At 40.2% G+C, this 7,379-nt stretch overlaps 1 pseudogene; it reads left to right on the forward strand.

The window, feature by feature from the left end:
* Positions 1–6,504: 6,504 nt before the first annotated feature.
* On the forward strand, positions 6,505–6,604 carry LOC113319775 (annotated as a pseudogene).
* Positions 6,605–7,379: the final 775 nt, after the last annotated feature.

Genomic DNA, 7,379 nt, shown 5'->3' on the forward strand with positions numbered 1-7,379 from the left:
AAATAGTTTTCTCCCCTGTTTTGTTTCTGATTGATACCTAGCCCAATTTAATTCCAAGCAATCATACCATCCCTGTTTAAGATAAACAGGTCCAACCCAATCGAATTTAGTGATTGAATCTCTTAAAATCACGTCCAAAATCTAAACCCAAATCTGGTCTTCACTTGCAACAGTTTCCCGCCAAATTTGAGAATTCAAATCGTGAAGAAAAAGGGCCGCCCCCTATCCAGAGTAGGGGTGCCTTTAGCAGCTGCCTTAAGGGGTGTCCTGGGGGTGCCCCTTATCCAAACCGGGGGTCTGAATAGCAAGTGTCCTCCGGGTGCTTTCCGACAACTTTTCGAGCCAATTTTTTCCAAAAATGTTTATTGGCCAAAAATACCTACAAATGAATAAAACACCATAATAAGTACAAAAATAAGCCCTAACAATATATAGAATCGAGACAAATAGGACACAAAAATGTGTCTATCAAATACCCCCAAACCTATTATTTTCTAGTCCTCGAGCAAAAATAAAATCCTAACTCACTGTCGCAGGCATCGTCGATTGCATTTAGCGTATGCAATAAGCCTTTAAACCCCTAGGTGTCTCTAGTGGCGGAGTGTTGTCTCCGGAGGGCTTACCAGATGTATACCCATAAAACCTTTATACTCCAGACCCTAGCTATCTACACAGAACCTTGGAAGGCCCTAAAGAATCTCCTTGGTTGGCATACTTATTGACTACAGGAGGAAGTACCCTGATGCGAAATTCCAATTGTTGTACACGAGTTTGCACTCAAGCATACTAAAATTCATATATAAGTGACAGAGCTCTTCTCAGATAGTTGCACTATGGACATCAATATTTGGAGTCGAAACTAATCACATGGATAGATCAAGAAGATGGATATAGAGAAAAACATAGATGGTTTTGATGTTTACTAGGTGAACGGTGTTTCTCATATCTGTCTAAAGGCCTCCGCCAAAATGAACCTATCCTAATGGACTGAGATACTAGTCTGACTAATATCAACACACTAGCATATACAAGGGTACCAGTGGTCGATAATTCTAACTCTAGGTCAACACAACTGGCATATACAAGGGTTCCAGTGGTCGACTTTATTGAATTTAATCCAGTTGGTCTAATGGTCTGGTCTCAATTTCTCTCTCTCTTTTTTTTTGTTGTTGTTGTATCTCAATCACTTTAATTTACCCTAGCATTGGTAACAACTTGAATCGTGAGCCCCACCTAATCACTTAGAGAAACATGGTTTAAAAAAAAAAAAAAAAAAAAAGTAAAAACAGAAGTGAAAAGGACTCAACGAGATATGGTGAAACTATCATGTTATTTCTAACACCTGAGCTCTGTGCTTTTATGAATAGACTCTTTAGATGTTGCCATCTAGTCAGATTGGTTCCTCAACTCCTACAACCAAAATGCTTCCATCCACTTAGATTGGTTAGTGCCATCCTTAATAGGGATAAATTTCTAGCCTCTGGAGTTTATTTATTGCAACGAAAAGGTAACAAAAAGTTCTACCCCACCCCCAAACTTAAATCTAACATTGTCCTCAATGTTTCTAATTAAAGAACAGTACCAAAAATATAAGTAACATGAGGAAATAGTAAAGAGAGAAGTCGGAAAGATAGTACCTGGGTGAAGTGTAACCAAAAACCTACAAAAATATTATACAACATACAAAATCGCCTCAATGGTCAATCAAGGTAAACAGGGTCCTCCAGAGGGACCTCCTCAACATCACCTGTAGGAAAAGGCTCTAAAAAGGGCTTCAATCACTGACCGTTAACCTTCGAAGAACTACTACCATCTGGTGTCTCAATCTCAACAGCGCCATGAGGAAAAACAGTACGGACCACAAAAGGACCGGTCCACCGAGAGCGCAACTTCTCGGGGAATAGATGCAAACGAGTGTGATACAGAAGAACTTTTTGACCTGGAGAAAATGAATTTTGCAAAATATTCCTATCATGCACAAGTTTCATTTTGTTTTTATACTCCTTAGCACTATCGTATGCATCTCTACGAATCTCGTCCAACTCATTGAGCTGGAGCTTTCTTTGAGCTCCTTCCTTGTCAAGTGAAAAGTTTAAGTTCTTAATAGCCTAATAGGCTCGATGCTCTAACTCAACAGGCAGGTGACATGCCTTGCCAAACACTAAACGATAAGGTGACATTCCAATGGGTGTCTTAAACGCAGTACGGTAAGCCCATAAGGCATCAGTAAGCCTCGACGACCAGTCTTTCCTGTTTGGATTAACTGTTTTCTCTAGAATATGCTTAATTTCCCTATTGGAGACCTCTACCTGACCACTAGTCTGTGGGTGATATGGGGTAGCTACTTTGTGGGTAATACCATATTGTTTCATTAAAAGTGCAAACGGTCTATTACAAAATTGTGAACCTCCATCACTAATTATAGCTCACGGCGTACCAAAACGTGTAAGTATATTCTCTTTCAAAAACTGGACTACGACCCTGTGGTCATTCGTTTTACACGGAACCGCCTCAACCCACTTAGACACATAGTCTACACGACAAGTATGTAAAGATAACCAAACGAAATAGGAAATGGACCCATAAAATCAATGCCCCACACATCAAAGACCTCAATCACTAAAATAGGGTTCAAAGGCATCATATTTCTACGGGAAATGGTTCCTAACTTCTGGCAACGCTCACAAGAAACACAATGACTATGGGAATCTTTAAACAACGAAGGCCAGTAAAATCCACACTGCAAAATCTTAGCAGCAGTCTTCTTAGCACTAAAATGACCCCCACATGCATGTTCATGACAAAAGGAGATAATACTAGACTGGTCACTCTCAGATACACATCTCCTAATAATCTGGTCCGGACAATACTTAAACAGATAAGGATCGTCCCAAAAGAAATGCTTAACCTCCTAACTCCTCGCTAAAAACCTAGAACGATCTTGCTTACCCCAATGTTGAGGGGTTCGACCAGTAACAAGATAATTCACTATATTTGCATACCAAGGTGATTGGGAAACAGAGAACAATTGTTCATCAGGAAAGCTATCCCTTATAGGAAGGGAATCACTAGGGGAACTAACAACTAGCCTAGACAAGTGGTCTGCTACTACATTTTCTGCACCCTTTTTGTCTCTAATGTCTGGGGAAAATTCCTGTAACAATAGGATCCATCTAATCAATCTAGGTTTGGTATCCTTCTTAGATAAAAGGTATTTCAAAGCAGCATGATCTGTATAGATTATGATCTTAGAACCTAATAGGTAGGACCTAAACTTATCCAAGGCAAACACGATGGCTAAAAGTTCCTTCTCGGTAGTTGTGTAGTTCATTTGGGCATCATTCAGAGTTTTGCTAGCATAATAAATCACATGAAGTAATTTGTTTTCTCGTTGTCCTAAAACGACGCCTATAGCATAATCTGAAGAATCACACATAATCTCAAAGGGTAGGTTCCAGTTAGGTGCCTGGACTATCGGGGCAGTAGTGAGTAAAGTTTTAAGCTTCTCAAAAGCCTCTAAACAAGCATCATCAAAGACAAACTTAACATCTTTTGCAAGCAAATTGCAAAGAGGTCTAGAAATCAAGCTAAAATCCTTAATGAATCGACGGTAAAAACCTGCATGCCCTAGGAATGACCTAATATCTTTTACGGTTTTTGGGACCTGTAAAGTCTTAATAAGGTCAACTTTGGCTTTGTCTACCTCTATACCCTTTGAAGAGACGATGTGCCCTAATACAATTCCTGATTTAACCATGAAATGGCATTTTTCCCAATTAAGCACTAAATTTTTTTCCTTACACCTAGTCAACACTAATGTCAAATGATGCAAGCACTCATCGAAAGATGAACCAAACACTGAAAAATCATCCATAAAGACCTCTAAGAACCGTTCTACCATATCAGAAAATATGCTCATCATACAACGCTGAAAAGTTGCAGGGGCATTACATAGCCCGAAAGGCATGCGTCTATACGCAAAGGTACCAAAGGGACAGGTAAAAGTGGTTTTCTCTTGGTCTTCTGGGGCAATAACGATCTGATTATAACCGGAGTAGCCATCTAAGAAGCAATAGTGACTATGTCCAGCTAATCGCTCTAGCATTTGGTCGATAAAAGGAAGGGGAAAGTGATCCTTCCTTGTGACCTTGTTCAATTTCCTATAGTCAATACACACACGCCATCCCGTGGTCACTCGGGTTGGGATTAATTCATTATTATCATTCTGGACTACAGTGATACCTGATTTCTTGGGGACAACCTGAACAGGGCTGACCCACTTACTGTCTGAAATTGGGTAAATAATACCCGCATCTAACAACTTAAGCACCTCTTTTCGAACTACCTCTTTCATGTTAGGGTTCAGTCGACGTTGCATCTCCCTAGAAGGTTTGGAGTCTTCCTCTAAATGAATCTGATGCATACACACAGTAGGACTTATACCCTTAATGTCTGCTATAGTCCACCCTAAAGCTTCCTTATTGTCTTGAAGTACATTTACTAGCCTACTTTCCTGATCACTATCCAAATCGGAAGCTACAATCACAGGTAAAGTCTCAGATGGGCCTAAAAACACATACTTTAGAGTATCGGGTAGTGGTTTAAGGTCCAACTTTGGGGGCTCTTCTAAAGAAGGAATTAGGGTAGTCTCAGAAACTGGTAACGGTTCGAACCTAGCTTTCCATCTATCAGTGTCTAACACAGGGGTAGAATCTAATAGAGCATTCACCTGTTCAATAGTGCTATCGTCGTCAAAATCTAAACCAAAATGGGATAGACAACTTTCTAATGGGTCTTCAGACAAATGTTTGGTAATGACTCCTGAACTAAGGCTTCTATCATGTTCACCTCTCAACACATGTGTCATGCTCATGAGGTTGCTTACTGACATTAAAATGTTCATCTCCATAGTCATATTACCAAAAGATAAACTCATCACACCATTTCGACAGTTAATGATCGCATTAGACGTAGCTAAAAATGGGCGACCTAAAATCACAGGTATCTGGTTCTCTGGGTCAGGGACAGGTTGGGTATCTAGGACCACGAATCCACTGGATAAATAAACTTGTCGACCTCAATAAGAACATCCTCGATAACACCTCGAGGGATTTTAACAGACCTATCAGCTAACTGCAGTGTCATCTGAGTAGGTTTCATTTCACCAAGTCCTAGCTGTAAGTATACATGGAATGGCAGTAAGTTCACACTGGCTCCTAAGTCAAGTAAAGCTTTTTCTACCCGGAAGTTACCTATTGTGCAAGCAATGGTAGGAGAACCTGGGTCTTTGTACTTTGGAGTTGTGGTGTCTTGAATGATTGAACTTACGTGACTAGCTAAAAAGGCTTTCTTATGGACGCTAAGTTTTCGCTTTCGCGTACACATATCCTTAAGGAACTTGGCATAAGCAGGAATTTTCCTAATTGCATCTAATAAAGGAAGGTTTATGGTAACTTGCTTAAAAACCTCCACTATGTCATTAAAGTTCGATTCCTTCTTTGTTGGTACTAATAGCTGAGGAAATGGGGCTCTAGGCTAAAATCAGACCTTTCAGGAACCGAATTCACATCATCAGAAACTTTATCAGTCTCCTCAGCTACTGGTCCTGAGAGGTGAGATTCTGAGGGGTGAACTACAGTATGTTCACTATCGGGCATGGTTACCTTATTGTCTACAACTCTACCACTCTAAGGGTTCTAACAGCATTCAATTGATTCGATGGTTTTGCACCTAATTCATGAACTCCTCTAGGGTTGGGTTGTGTTTGACTAGGAAACTTACCTTTTTCTCTCAAAGAATCACTTATCAGACCAACCTGGGTTTTTAACTCGGAAATAGCCTGACTATTTTCTTGTCCTATCCTGTTACTAGCTTGTAGACTCTGTTCTACGGATAACTGAAATTTTGCAGTTTGCTGAGTTAACAAGGCGAGAGATTCCTCTAAACTTAGGATTTTCTTATCTGACTGATTCTGAAACTGAGCTAGTCCTGAAGGATTCTTAGTATAGCCAAAACCTGGGGGAGCATTAGAATTACTAAACTGACCTTGACTTTGGCCCTTAGACCACGAAAGGTTCGGATGGTTTCTCCAACCAGGATTATAGGTTTCTGAATATGGGTCAATCTTTTGACGGTTATCAAATCTAGTGTTATTATAAAGAGCATTGGCTTGCTCTTCAATATTCTGGCCTTCCCAAAAAGGCTCCACTCTACCACTAGTCTGGCCCACTTCTAAGCTTCTAACCTTTTTGCTATAGCAGCAATTTTGGCATCTGATTCATAGCCTCCTTCTACCCTATTAACGTTTCCTCTACTTAAAAGAATTGTTTCTGGGGTGCCCTACTATTTTCCCATTGCTGGGTTTTTTCGGCGATTTCATTAAAAAATTCCATCGCCGCATCAACAGTTTGGTTTTCAAATCCACCAGTGCATAGAGACTCAACCATGGTCGTTGTGGAATAATCTAAACCCTCATAAAGGATCTGAACTAGCCTAACCTTTTCTAAACCATGATGAGGACACTGGGATAATAAATCATTGAACCTTTCCAAATACCTATATAAAGATTCTCCCTCTTGTTGTGAAAATGTGCATATTTGCGTCCTAATAGACGATGTTTTGTGCCTAGGGAAAAACTTATTGAAAAAGGCAGATGTAAGTTGTTCATATGTCTCAATTGACTCGGAGTCCAAACTATAGCCACGACTTGGCCTTATCTTTCAGGGAAAATGGGAATAACCTAAGTTTCAAAGCATCATCATCTAAGCCTCTAATTCTTAGAGTACTACAAATTTCCTCAAAATCCCTAACATGGTAATAAGGGTTTTCATTTTCTTTCCCTAAAAAGATTGGGAGCATCTGTAAGGTCCCAGGTTTCAGTTCATAGGGTGCCTCCGTTTCAGCTAACTTAATACACGAAGGACGAGTAGTCCTAGTTGGATTCAACAAAGCTTTCAAAGTTGCCATTTCTGGCGCTATCGGAGCAACAGGGATTCTCTCCTCAGTCAAAGGACGTTCAAAAACAGACTCTTCAAAAGTCGGACTCTCTAGATTAAGGTAATCGAGACGCTTCGAACTACTAGGTTTCTCTTTAACAAATCTACCTAGTGCGTCTCTTTTACGTTCAGGCATACAATAGAATTTTCTAAATTGGAAGGGTAAGCAAACACAGATCAAGGCCGACTCAACCAAATCAAACCTATTGATTTCTAGCAAACAAAAAGCATGATGGCTCCACTTAGATTGTTTCTAGACCAGCTTCTAATCCTTCGAAGGGAATTCGTTACAATTTAAGCAAACCCCTCTGGAATCAATCCGAGTTAAGTAAGTTGAATAGAGCGAGGGAAGCTCGGTGGAGCTTTGATACCCAAGGCCTCACC

Source organism: Papaver somniferum, chromosome 10 (assembly GCF_003573695.1).
Source record: "Papaver somniferum cultivar HN1 chromosome 10, ASM357369v1, whole genome shotgun sequence".
In the NCBI taxonomy this organism is placed as follows: Eukaryota; Viridiplantae; Streptophyta; class Magnoliopsida; order Ranunculales; family Papaveraceae; genus Papaver; species Papaver somniferum.